Here is a 14,448-nt window from a genome sequence, read left to right as displayed (position 1 = left end):
GAATTGACTCATGATTTTAATATTGACTGTATATTATAGTGTTTTTAAGCATTAACACATTTCAAATGTACCATCAACTTTCAGTTTGTGGTTCATTATTGAGATGATTAGCCTATAGGTCTCTCACTTGGAATGACAGAATTGTAACATAGATAAGCTTGTGTCACAGTGTTTAAAAACCAGGGTTCAGGGATGCTGGGGCCCTTATTGCAAGGATATATTTAAATAGTAACATCTGGGACCTAGAAAAACACATTCCATATCTCTGAGGGAGACTGATTTCCACCTTGGGGCAGAGTAGGAGGACTGACATAACACTGAGTGTCTATTTTGTAACTCTATTTTGGGGAGTCATAATAAAATCTACTTTCCATTGTCACTCTGGATGGAAAATAATCCCTCCCCGGAGGAGGAGGGTAATAGTAAGTTTACCCTTTGCCAGCTTAACTCCTTCTCCCCAAAAGCTTGTTACACAAAAGATTATCATGCATAGGTAGCAAATGTAAAATAGAAAGTAAGCAATAAAATAGAAATCTGGAAAATTATACAGATTACAGTAGATAATAATACTTAGCATATATATATATATGTATGTGTGTATCAATATGTGTGTATATGTATGGGTGTATACACACACACACACACACACACACACACACGAAGTCTGTTGATAAGCATTTCTTTTTCTTTTTTTTTAGGCAAGGCAATCGGGGTTAAGTGACTTGCCCAGGGTTAACAGCTAGTTAAGTGTCAAGTGTCTGAGTTGGGATTTGAACTCAGATCCTCCTGACTCCAGGGCGGGTGGTCTATCCATTGTGCCACCGAGCTGCTCCACAAATAAGCATTTAATAAGTGCCAGACACTGCTAAGCAGTGGGGATTTAAAATGAGGTAAAAGACAGTCCCTGTCCTCAAGGAGCTCACAATCTAATAGAGGAGACATCAAGCAAACAAATGTGTACAAACAAGCTACATCCAGTATAAACAGGAAATAAGGAACAGAAGAGAGGCCCTAGAATTAAGAGGGGTTGGGAAAGGCTTCCTGTAGAAGGCAGAATTTTAGTTAGTTTGAAGGAAGCAAGGGAAACCACCAAGTGGAGGGCAAGAGGGACAGAATTCCAGGCATGGGAGGACAGTTCAAGCAAAGGCTTACATTTAAGGGAAAGAGCGTCTTGTTTGTGAAACAGCAAGGAGGCCAATGTCACTTGATCAGAAGGTACATGGCAGGGAGTACTCACAGGACTAGTGACACTGAAAGATCAATCAATGCCCTTAGAGCAGTCTCACCACCAACTGGAACTGGTAGCAGCTCAGTCTAGTCCCATAAAGAAAGGGTGTAGTAACCAAATGATCTCCAAGGAAGCAGCCCAGCCAAGCAGCCAGAAGCAGCTTTGGTGGAGGCTCAATGAAAGGAGAAAAGGACTCCTGAGACCAAGAGTCTCAACATACCTGTTGGCCCCAAGTCTTCCCTCTATGTGTGTCTCACTACCTTTATAGGTTAAGTTTGAGTTCACACTTCTCAGGGACTTTGTGTGTGTAATGGGAAAGTACATCTTCCCCTCTTCCCCTTCTAGCTTTGGGTAACTTCTATTCTAATTATGCCTTTTCAATAAATATGTACCCTATTAAGATTGTTTAAAAGTTTTCACTTCCTCCTCATTGAAAAAGAAAATAAAACAGAATCCTTTGTAACAAATATGTACAGGCAAGCAATACCCATTTCTGTGTTGATTGTGTAAAAAAAATTATGTTTCAATCTGCATTCTGAGATCATCAGCTGTCAGGTACAAAGTGGGTAACATATTTCACTGAGGTCTTTGGAATCATGAGATCTCTTCGGGATCATTGTATTTAATAGAGTTGTTAAGTCTTTCAAAGTTATCTTTACAATGCTGTTGTTTAGATACCCTGTTGTAAAAGCTGATTGATACCAGTTTATTGGTTGATATTAGGGAGCACAAATTTGGGATCCTGTGCTAAAGTACTTAACCTTTTCAGGGTTATCCCTAGAATCCTGAGGGGAGACATAATCAGCTGTTGCCTGGGGATCCGACTTAACTAGACTGATGCAGTGGAGTTGGGGAAGTAGCCCTGGTAGAATTGTTACTTTCTTTAAAGTAGCCACACAGGGAAGCTTGCTGGGTCCTGCAGCCTCAGTTTTCTGGCTTGTAGTTTTTTTTTTTTACCAAAGGAAAAGAAAATAATTTTAGAGTTCAAATTGGGATTCATGCAATCTAAGGGTTACGTAAATATCAGATTCACTGTCTCTTTAACGTGTTCTAGTCTCCGCTTTGCAATGAGGGAAAACCTCCTCCTCCACTCTTTAAACAAATAGGAGCCTTCCCTCTGGCTCAATTCAACAACCAGTGCAAGTAGTTCAGTGGGCCAGTATGTGTGTGAGTGTTTTTTAAAATAACTGGTGAAACAGAAGAAACATAAAATTAAAGAGTGAAATCAAAATTTTCAGTGTTGGCTAGAGGAGTAGGGAAGGGACAATGACAAAACAGGAAGTGAAGGGATTGAATGAAACAGGAAACTTGGCATCTCTCTGGAGGGAGCAAAGGAGGGAGGGTAAGAATGTTGGTATCTGTCTTACTTTCTACCCATTGTTCTCCATCTTCAGCTCTGACTTTCCCTCAGTTCATTATGGACTCCTGCCATGTTTTCACTTCTTCCAAGAAATCTGTCCAAGTTAAGATCAAGCCCACAGGAAATTCTGGAATGGTACCATCAACTTGGATCCCTCAAGGCTTCCATGTTAATGCCCCTGTAGGTGAGGCAAACCTTGGGGTTACACATGAATAGCATGAGGCTACAGGGATCCATTTTCAGCCATAATCAGGAATGTTTTCATTGGAGACAAAAATGGTTGAGGGAATCCCCAATCTCAGCTCAATCCCCACTCCACTTGGAGCCAGAGAGAATAGCAGTGGCAGGGAAAATGGTAATGGAAGATGAGGGTGAGAGTAATTTCATAGTCCTAGACGTTCTGTGGACAAGCCTATTTATTACTTGGGGTAGGACTGGTGGAGGGCTGTAGTGCAGCTTCCTTCAGAGACACTACACTTTAAGGTTCAGCCTTCAGGAAATAGAAGTGGGGATTCTTTGGGGATGGGTGTGCTACTGCTGACTTTGGTCTTACTAAGAAGAGAAGTTCCTAAGAGGTTACCAGATAATTCTAGCATCAGAGGTCACACTTCTCCGGGGAAGAGCAATTACTTCTCTTTTTGACCAAGCATACTGTCCTTTTTTTAAAAAATTAATTTATTTTGAATTATCAACAATCATTTCCATAAGCTTTTGAGTTTTAAATTTTTCTCTCCCTCCCCAAGACAGCTCACAATCTGATATAGGCTATACATATACATTCCTATTAAACATATTTTCAGATTAGTGATGTTGTAAGTAAAAATTAAAACCAATAAGAGGAACCATCAGAAAGATGAAACAAAACTCAACAGAAGGTAAAAATAGCAAATAGTATGCTTCGATCTGCATTCAAACTCCATAGTTCTTTCTTTGGATGTGGATAGCATTTTCCATCATGAGGTCTCAAGGATACTGTTCTTTAGGTGTCTGACAACTCCAGGAATGAGGCACTCATTGATCCTGGGAAGCCAGAGAAACTTCAACTGATCAGAAGGAATAGAATCCTAGGCAACTGTGTCATGACTTGCTTCATGTCTCCTAGGGCAATTGTACTAGGAGAGGGGGAAGCCTGCCCCCACCATAACTTTCTCTCTGTCAGCCTGTGACTCTGTTCTCTCCCAAGGTTTGCGTTTACCTCCATAACTTAAAAGGATATAGTGATTAGAAGACAATGATGTTCAAGGCATGCAGACCCCAGTCTCTGTAATCTTGAGGGGATAGAGTGCCTGCTCAAAGCATGCCCCACCACTGGAACCCAGAGTAAAGACAACTGCACTACCCTGAGACTCTTCCTCCCCATTTCTAACTTCAAAGACCAGATCAAACTCTGCCAATCCTGCCCCTAGTTCTGTCCATGATGGGATCAGGTGGGAAGGATTCAAAGTTCTGAGGGCCTACCATACTTCTCAATGAAAACTTACAAGGCAACATGTCTTTTTTCCATTATAGCAAGGACTGAGAAATATAATATGTTGGAGGAAGAGCAAAGCAACTTGTTTCCAACATCTGAAAAGTTTTGTTTGGTAGTAAGTGCTTTAAATTCTCTTTAGACAAGAGCTTGATCATTAAACTCTAATAAACTTCTGTTATCACATGGGTTTAAGAACCTTGGAGAAGCTGTAAAAAAGTATGTGCCATTTGATTACATACACTTTTGTAAAAAGTTTATTGTGGACACAATTTTCTTTTGGAAAATAATGTTAAATTGAAAGAGGTCTCCTTGCCATTAATTATATCCAATCAATCAAATATTAATTAAATGCTTACTCTATGCAGATGGGACAGTGAGGTGGCACAGCAGAGTGGTGGGCCTGGCATCAGCACTCTGAGTTCAAATTTGGCCTCAGATACTTACTAGCTGAGTGACTGTGGGCAAGTCACTTTACTCTGGTTGCCTCAGTTCCTTATGTGTAAAATGAGCTGGAGAGGGAAATGGCAAACCAGTTCAAATGGGGTCACAAATAGACTTGACTGAAATGACTCAACAATGTGCCAGACACTCTAATAGTCTGTCCTCAAGGAGCTCACATTCCAATGGAAGAGATATGATTCAAACAAATATGTATATCTAGGATATATTCAGCATAAATGGAAGGTAATTCTCAGAGCAAAGAAGGGGAGGAAGAAGGGAGGGAGAAGCACTATTTGGGAAAGGCCTCCTTGCAGAAGGTATCATTTGAGCTTAATTTTGAAGGAAGTCAGAGTTAGAAGCACATTGGAAGCAAATGCTCAACCTTGTGTTAGGAATTTAACACTATATCAGAGTTATCATCACCTAGCAATCTAAAATTAACAGAAAGGTTTTTGTTATCGCTCAGAACAGTCTCAGTGGTCAATTTCCAGAAGAGGATTCAGAACTGAGAAGGAAAGACATTTGCCTGAGCACACAGCAATTGTAATAGCTGACATTTTGACATAGCTTTGAGGTTTGCCAGTCCCTTTATATTCCTTATCTCATTTGAACATTCCAGCAATCCTGTAAGGTAGGTATTTCAGGTATTATTATCCCCATCTTGCACATGAGGAAGCTAGTTTCTAACCAAAGGCAAGTGTCTCATAATTGGTCTCCCTGCATCCAGCTTTTCCCTTCTCCAAATCATCTCCTGCATAATTGCCAAATCAATATTCCTAAAGCACAGCTCTGACCATGTCACTTTCCTTCTGACAAATCTTCCATGGCTCCCAATTCTAAACTTCCCTTGTTATTGTTAAGCCATTTAAGTTATGTCTTACTCTTTATGACCCTATTTGGGGTTTTCCTGGCAAAAATACTGGAGTGGTTTGCCATTTCCTTCTCCATCTCTTTTTACAGATGAGGAAACTGAGGCAGAGTCACACAGTAAGTGTCTGAGGCTGGATTTGAACTCAGGGAGATGAGTCTTTCTGACATCAGGCCCTGTGCTCTATTCACTGTGCCACCTAGCTGCCTCAAATTTCCCTGTTTGGCATTTGAAGTGCTTCTCAGTATAACTCCAACTTATCTTTTCAAGTGGATGAAACATTATTCCCTTTTATGCACTTTATATTCCAAGTAAAATGGCCTTTCTATGCCATGTATGTGGGTTCCATCTCTCACCTCTTTGCATTTGCACAGCTTCTGACCCTTTCCTGGGATGCTGTTTCTTCTTACCTCTGACTCTCAGAAGACTTAGCTCCTCTTAAGTCTCAGCTCAAGTAACATTTCCTACAAGAGTCCTTCCCAGACTTCCCTAGTTGCTCCCTACCCTCCAGAGATTACTTCATATTCATTTTCTGTACACAGTGTGTCAGGGAAATTTTAAGCTTTTAGTAGCAGAAAACTATACTAAGACTTTTGGGAAATTCCGCATTTTGCATACGCTTATCTATTTCCCCCATTACGGTGTTCTGTAGAACCTGCAGTAGAATACCCCTTGAGGGCAATGAGCACTTGTCTTCATCTTTGCAGTTAGCACAGTGCCAACTTTCTTATTAAATGTTTGCTCCATCGAATTGAATCAGTTTGTGCCATAATTTTTGGTAGCATCATGCACATGCATTAATAATGCCACATGTAGCTCCACTGACCTTTCATCTCAGAAACCCTAGCATGTTCAGTGACATGCCATTGAAATACTCAGGCTGTGCATCTCTCTAAGGGTGGTAAGGTGTAGTTCCAAACTTTTTGATTTACTCTGAAGCCAACACCTCTTTAAGGAGTTTACATTCAAATACTTTACCTTAGTCATAATGGATGTTGGCAGAGAAGCCACAGAGAAAAGCATCTCCCTCAATAACACAGCAATTCTAAAAGCTTTCTGATTCCTGGTTGAGTATACTTGTACATATCAAGTGAAATGGCTGGTCGCAACTAGAATGTAATGATTTCAAGCCTGAGTGGATGAGAGGATAGAGGTGTCCTCAAGAGTAGTAATGAGATTAGAAGAGGAGGGGGGAGTTTGAAGGAAAGAGAATGAATTCAATTTTGGAAATGTTGAGTTCAGTATGTCTAAAGGATATTCAGTTTGAGATGTCCATAGGCAGCTGGAGATAAGAGAGCACTGCATATCTGGAGAGAGGTTATGGCTGGATAACTAGATCTGAGAATAGAGATGATAATTGAATCCATGGGCCCAGAACAGAACCTTGGGGACACCCTTATTTAGCAGACACCAAGCTGTCTGAGAAAGGAGAGAAATACAAAATGATTGATAAAAATCACAGGCATTGTTATAAGATATACTACTAAGTTATATGTCTACATTCTCATCTCTACAAAATATTTATGGAAAAATTATTTATATACATGTTGAGAGAATCTTTGATGAAGGCAGAAGAAAAGACATTAACTGAGTTGAACAGTATGTACAATGTTCCATATCCATAATCCATTGCCCATGCAAAGAAACATGGAGTAGGGTAAGGTGAGGGGTGTCCATTTTCTTAACTTCCCCAGGACCAAGCTTGGTAATTATAATTACTCAGAGTTTAGTTTCTTTTTCTTTTTTCCTGTTTGCTTTATTGTGGTGATTGTGTGCATTGTTCTCCTGGTTCTATTTACTCTCCACAGTTAATATAACTCTCCCCACCCTTCTCTAAATTCCTCATATTCACTGTGTCTCATAGCCCAATAACACTCCATTGTATTCATGTAACACAATTTGTTTATCCATTTCCCAATTGACCAGTGTCTACTTTGTTGCCAGCTCTTTGCTACCATACAAAATGACATACACTTTTTTTTAAAGTTAGTTTCTGACTGTTTTAAATTTTTTTTCAATATCAATTAGATCAAAAATCATTCTTTACACTCCTTTTCATTACAATAATATAAAATAGTTTCCCAAGCTCCTTAAAATGTAGGTCTTTCGGGGCAGCTAGGTGGCATAGTGGATAGAGTTCCTGCCTTGGAGTTAGGAGGACCTGAGTTCAAATCTGCCCTCAGACACTTGACACTTACTAGCTGTGTGACCTTGGACAAGTCACTTAACCCTGACTGACCAAAAAACATGTAGGTCTTGTTTTTTTTTTCTTTTAATCCCCAGATCCTTGTACTGTGCCATGCACAAAGTAGACAATGCATATTGAATTGAATGTCATTGATTCTATTTTGCTCTCTTCTCAATCCATTTTCTCAACTCTCCCCAGGACCAAGTCTTCAGATACTTGAAGACAACTATTCCCAACCCATTCCCTAACCCTACTGCACAACGTCTTCTCTTTTCCAGACTAACCATCCCTAATTCATTTAGCCAATTCTCATATGAGATGGACCTTTCACCATCCTGTTGCCTTTCTCTAAATATATTCTTCAAAATGCCCTTTCTAAAATGTGGTGCCTAGAATTGAACACAGCAGAAGACAGAAGAAATAACCCTTTCTTCATTTTAGACTGTAATTCTATTAATCCAGCCCAGGATCTCATTGACTTGACTTCCATAACACACCAAATAGCTCACATAGTTATAATTAATCAATTTTGTGCCCGGGTCAAGTCAAAGGGAATAGAGCAGAGCAGGTAAGCTCACTTGTGGTGCACCTACACAGAGGAAGAAACATTGGCACAGCACAAGATTTCTAAGTTACTTAAGGGGAAAGAAGCATACTCAAGGACAAAGAGAGAGACAAGCAAGAGAAGAAATGTACTTTAGGAGTATACTTTCCATTGGCCTCGAAATTTTCTATGCTGAGCAAAGGTCCAATTACCTCACTTTAGTTTCTGATTTGTAGGCTTTGTTGAGCTTGCTATTAGCTGAAACTTCTAGGTATTTTTCACAAGAACTGCTTTCTAACATTTATATCAAGCCTTAACCCTCCCGACCCAAGTCTTAAAGAGCTATGATAGTCTTCTGTATTTGTTTTCAGTTACCTACCCATATTTCCCATCTTTTGTACATGTCCTCTTCAAATATGAGCTCACTGATGAGCTCCTTAAACAACCACAATGCTCTCTTAGACACCTCATCTTTTTCTTTCCCATCTAAATCAATTGTGACCTTGTCACCAGTTTTTTTTTCCTTCTCCAGACTTCCTATCTATCCTAAGACAACTTCCTTTATAGTCTCAGGCTATGGGATCCTATTGATCCTATCTTTGAAATATAGTGTCCTGAACTAGTAAATATATACATCAAACTATGCTCAGCACTCTCCTCCTCCTTGTTCATTCATCTCAAGCAGCATTATCACTGAGAGGCCAGGTTTCCAGTATTGCCTCCTCAACAACTGGTTTTGACCTCCAATTAGCCAGATTATTGTTTAGTCATTTCAGTTGTGTTTGATTCTTTGTGACCCCATTGGGAGTTTTCTAGGCAAAGATATTGGAGTGGTTTGTCCTTTGCTTCTATAACTCATTTTACAGATGTGGAAACTGAGACAAACAAAGTTAAGTGACTTGCCCAGAGTCACGCAGCTAAGTGTCTGAGATCAAATTTGAACTCAGAGAGATGAGTCTTCCTGATCCCAGGCCTGCCACTCTATTCACTGTGCCACCTAGCTTCCCATTATTAGCCAGATACAGGTCACAAATAGTAATTTCACTGATTTCTTCATAAACTTTATGAAAGGTAAAATTACTCTGAAGACGAGCCAAGAATTTATCAAATTCTTGTCTTTTAGCAGAGAGAGAGAGACCTTCTAACATGGAGATTCTTAACTTTTTTGTGTCATGGACCCCTTTGGCATGAAACCTATAAATCTCTTCTCAAAATTATATTTTTAAATGCATAAACTACATAGGGTTACAAAGAAAATCAATTGATTGAAATACAATTATAAAAGTATTTTTGAAAATTTGTGATGCAGTAATATATACAGTTCTTTATTAACATTGTGACAAGATAATACATTTAAAATATAAGCAAGTTAAAGTTAAATTTTATTTTTCAGAAGCATTAATTGTAGACTACAATCCTATCCTTGTTGATAGGTTACACCATTTTATACAGAGTTAGAAATTCTCACTTAAATTGTCTAGTTTTGCAAAACTTTAACAAATGATGAAAATGACTCATCTCATTCTCATATATTGATAAAAAAACAAACAATTGAAGATAGGGCATGTTGGAAAGTGATGTAGATTTTTAAGTCATCAATGTAGGAATATATGACTTTTCCATTTGACTATGGAATCAGAGTTGCCTCATAGGAGGCCAGCTATAATGCCGAGTATCCATTAACAGGGGGACTATGATCATGTGTAATCTATTAGTGGGTCTAATAACTACAGTAATTTTGGAGTCATGAGCATAAATAATATCTGCAACAACTATAATATGACACAAAAATATCTGATATCTATAGGTGACTAAGGGACAGATTTTGCTAATACTTCTATGGTTTCTTGCCCACATTCATAATTGAGGGAAAGGTTTAAATTTCAGTTTGAGATTAGTGAAAATAAAGATGAAATTCCCCTCCCCCCATTCAAGTTCACAAACCCCCTGAAATCAATGGAGACATTCAGGGTCCATGAGCCTCAGGTCAAGATAAGGACCTCTACTCTAGCAGATATCTAGATAATTGATATTCCCATCATAATTTATATCCTGCTTCTATGCTTGATTTGTAAGATGCATCAAGTTGTGCTGGAAACTGTGATAAATTCCAACTATAATATTGCTCCTGTTCTCCCTCCTTTGATCTACATCCAAAATATTATTCATCATGGCCAGCTCAGACTCTAGGATTTCCCAACAGCAGTACTAGCCCTTGACCTTGACGTGACATATCCATTTCATATTTTTTGGTGATTGACCTAGAATCCCTAGTAACTGCTGTTTTTCACCCTCAATTTTATTTATGCTTTGGCTCATTTAGCTATTACGTTCTGCAAATTTTAAGTCTTGATTCTGAATTCTCTTCTGTGAACATTAGCACTTAGCCACTAATAACATTCCATTTAGAGGCACCTATAGTTAGGAAGAGGTGGGCCCTTTTTGCAACCCTTGACATTACTGAGTATACTCTCTTTCTTAGTATTCTGTCCTGCCTTGGTATCTGTTACACCAAATACTCCTGATTTTCTTCTTATGTCTTTGATTATTCCTTCTTTCTCTCCTTTTCAGGCTCCTTTTTCTCTCCCATACCCCTTAAGGTAGATATTACTTAAGGTCCTGTTTTCTTCTCTCTTCTTTTCTCTCTGCATTTTCTTACCTACAACATTTGTTCCTTTTCATGAACTTCAACTATCACCTCTATGTATGTTATTCCTAAATCTTTGACCCTGAAAATGAAAAAGTACTTCTTCCCAAATAAGGTAAGAGTCTAAATATTTTAGAATTTGAGGTAGAATACCACTAAGTATTCCCTATAGGAAAAGTTATCCATCTTATGAAACACACTTGCCACTTTAAATTTAAACTGTGTTTTGTATATTATGCAAATTATATTATTTCACAGAAGAAGCAATCCTAAAAAGATTCCTGTGTATAGGAGTTAGACTAGGTAACCTCCAAGGTTGTCTGAGTCTTAGATTCTCTGATTTTATGGAATCAATTTCAATTCAATTGAACAATTTATTTATTACCTTTGTGCAAGACAGCATGCTGGGGTAGGGACTGGGGAGTCAAAGATGAAATAAGACACAACCACTATCCCCAAAGAGTTTAGAATTTGGTAGATAGATAAGACTTGTACACAAGTCACTGTAATACAAATTATAAAACAAGTGTAAAAGAGATGTACAGGGAAAGTGTTGTGAGAATACTATGATGGAGAAATCACTTCCAGTTTGTTGGGACACAGGAAAGCTTCATGGAGTAAGTGGCACTTGAACTTGGCCTTAAAGGAGAGGAATGACTATAAAAGGGAATGGTTGGGGCAGCTAGGTGGCACAGTGGATTGAAGTCCCTGAAGTCAGGAGGACCTGAGTTCAAATCTGGCCTCAGACCAAACACTTGACACTTACTAGCTGTGTGACCCTGGGCAAGTCACTTAACCCCAATTGCAAAAAAAAAAAAAGGGAATGGTTATATAGATAAGGTGACAAAAGCAGAGAAAATCCATTCCAGGAGTGGGGGATGGGATGATCAAAGACTTCAAGACCAGAAAGAACAGCCTATGAGAGAGGGACCATGAGCAAGCCAGTTTAGATGGAACACAGTGTTCATGAACAGGAGGACTGTAAGATGTGGCTGAAAAAATAGGCTGGAGCCAGATTGTAGAGGGCTTTGAATGTCAACCTTTAGAGCTTACATGGAAGCCACCAAGAGTGTTTTGGTGGAAATCTGAGGGGTGCAATAGGCACTGCATTGCTATTTTCCTCCTAAACAATATCTAGACAGGATTATGACATATGCATCCAGGAAAGTCCTACTCTGATGTGGTATAGAAATAACCCTGCTATTTCAGAAGTTATACTGAGGAATACAAATTCGGTAAAGTCCTACCAACTTGGACACTCTTTCAGAATAAGATCAGCAACAGTCTCTAAATTTGTCAACCCAGTCAGCTAGTTGGCACAACGGATAGAGCTTAGGAGTTCTGTCCTTCTTCAGACACTTACTAGCTGTGTGACCATGGGCATGTTACTTAACCTCTCTGCCTCAGTTTCCACATCTATCAAATGAGGATAATAATAGCACCTACTTCCTAAGGTTGTTATGAGGAGGAAAAGCAAGATAACCTTAAAGCACTATATAAATATTAGCTAATGTTACTAAGTTTTAATAAGTTCAAAACCAAAATTTTTGTATACAAAAATACCTAGTTTCTCAGTGGAAAAGCAAAACACAACATTTATTTGCAAAGATTGGGGAAAAGCTAAGAAAATTATGGTATATTAATGTAATGAAAATATCATTGTGCCATCAAACTAGTATATATGAAGAGTACAAATATGGAAACATTTAAGTGATGCTGAACAAAGATGGCAGAATAAGAACAGTTTATATACTGACTACAACTATATAAAAAGCAACAAAATGATTTCAAGATTATTGATATATTTTGCTTTTACAACAACAGATACTTCTTAATAAAACTGTCTGGGTAGGGTGGCAATTGCATGCAATCTCTTGTACTAGGGAGACTGTGGCTGGGGTATCTCTGGAGAGTCTCTTGAGAGAATTCTGAACTGCAGTGGTCTAAGTCTAAGTAGGTAAGTGGTGCCAGGACTGGAGTCAGGAAGACTCAACTTCCTGGGTTCCAATCTGGCCTCAGACACTTAGCAGCTGTGTGACTCTGGGCAAGTCACTTAACTCTGTTTGCCTTAGTTTCCTCATCTGTAAAATGTGCTCAAGAAGGAAATGGCAAACCACTCCAGTATCTTTGCCAAGAAAACCCCAAATGGGGTCATGAAGAGTCTGACACTACTGAAAAACAATTGAACAATAACAACAGCAATAATAGCAAAATCTATTGGATATCTACACTAAGTTAGATATCAGTATAGTAGGCCATTGGGAGAGGGGTAGCAACCAGGCTGCCTAAAGAAGGTTGAACTGGCTTAAGAAAATATAGCAGGTCAAATTTCCTTTAGTGATCAAAGTGGAACCAGGAATAGCCCATAAACTCCTCCTCTTGGTGAGATCAGTAAACCCAGTTTTTGAAACAAAACAAAGCAAAACCTCCAAAACAAATCCTCTTGCAAAGCACACTCCCTGGGGGGAAAACAACTTGATAAGGAGCCAGATAAAAAAAATTGTTGGGTCCCGAAGTAGCAGTTGATTATTTCTGCCTTCAGGATTCTAGGGATAACCCTGAAAAGGTCAAGTACTTTAGCACAGGATCCTGAGTCTGTGCTTCCCAATATCAATCATTGAATTGACATCAATTAGCTTTTACAAAAGAATTTAAATAACAGCATTGTAAAGATAACTTTGAAAGACTTAAGAACTCTATTAAATATAATGGCCAACCATGATTCCAAAGAACTCAATGAAATATGCTGAATGAAATGAAATGAAATGCCCACTTCTTACCTGACAGCTGATGATTTCAAAATGCAGACTGAAACATAATTTTTTTTGACACACCCAGCACAAAAATGCTTTCCTATGCATATTTGTTATAAAGTATTGTTTTATTTTCTTTTCAACGAAGAGGAGTAAGTGAAAGGAAGTGAAAACTTTTAAACAATCTTAATAGGGTACATATTTATTGAAAAGGCATAATTAGAATAGAAGTTACCCAAAAAACCCCTCCAAGCTAGAAGGGGAAGAGGGGAAGATGTACTTTCCCATTACACACACAAAGTCCCTGAGAAGTGTGAACTCAAACTTAACCTATAAAGGTAGTGAGACACACATAGAGGGAAGACTTGGGGCCAACAGGTATGTTGAGACTCTTGGTCTCAGGAGTCCTTTTCTCCTTTCATTGAGCCTCCACCAAAGCTGCTTCTGGCTGCTTGGCTGGGCTGCTTCCTTGGAGATCATTTGGTTACTACACCCTTTCTTTATGGGACTAGACTGAGCTGCTACCAGTTCCAGTTGGTGGTGAGACTGCTCTAAGGGCATTGATTGATCTTTCAGTGTCACTAGTCCTGTGAGTACTCCCTGCCATGTACCTTCTGATCAAGTGACATTGGCCTCCTTGCTGTTTCACAAACAAGACGCTCTTTCCCTAAATGTAAGCCTTTGCTTGAACTGTCCTCCCATGCCTGGAATTCTGTCCCTCTTGCCCTCCACTTGGTGGTTTCCCTTGCTTCCTTCAAACTAACTAAAATTCTGCCTTCTACAGGAAGCCTTTCCCAACCCCTCTTAATTCTAGGGCCTCTCTTCTGTTCCTTATTTCCTGTTTATACTGGATGTAGCTTGTTTGTACACATTTGTTTACTTGATGTCTCCTCTATTAGATTGTGAGCTCCTTGAGGACAGGGACTGTCTTTTACCTCATTTTGCATC

Source organism: Phascolarctos cinereus, unplaced genomic scaffold (assembly GCF_003287225.1).
Source record: "Phascolarctos cinereus isolate Bilbo 61053 unplaced genomic scaffold, phaCin_HiC Scaffold_3;HRSCAF=262, whole genome shotgun sequence".
NCBI classification, from domain to species: Eukaryota; Metazoa; Chordata; class Mammalia; order Diprotodontia; family Phascolarctidae; genus Phascolarctos; species Phascolarctos cinereus.
The sequence above is the reverse complement of the archived record's forward strand: the minus strand, read 5'-3'. Positions refer to the sequence as shown.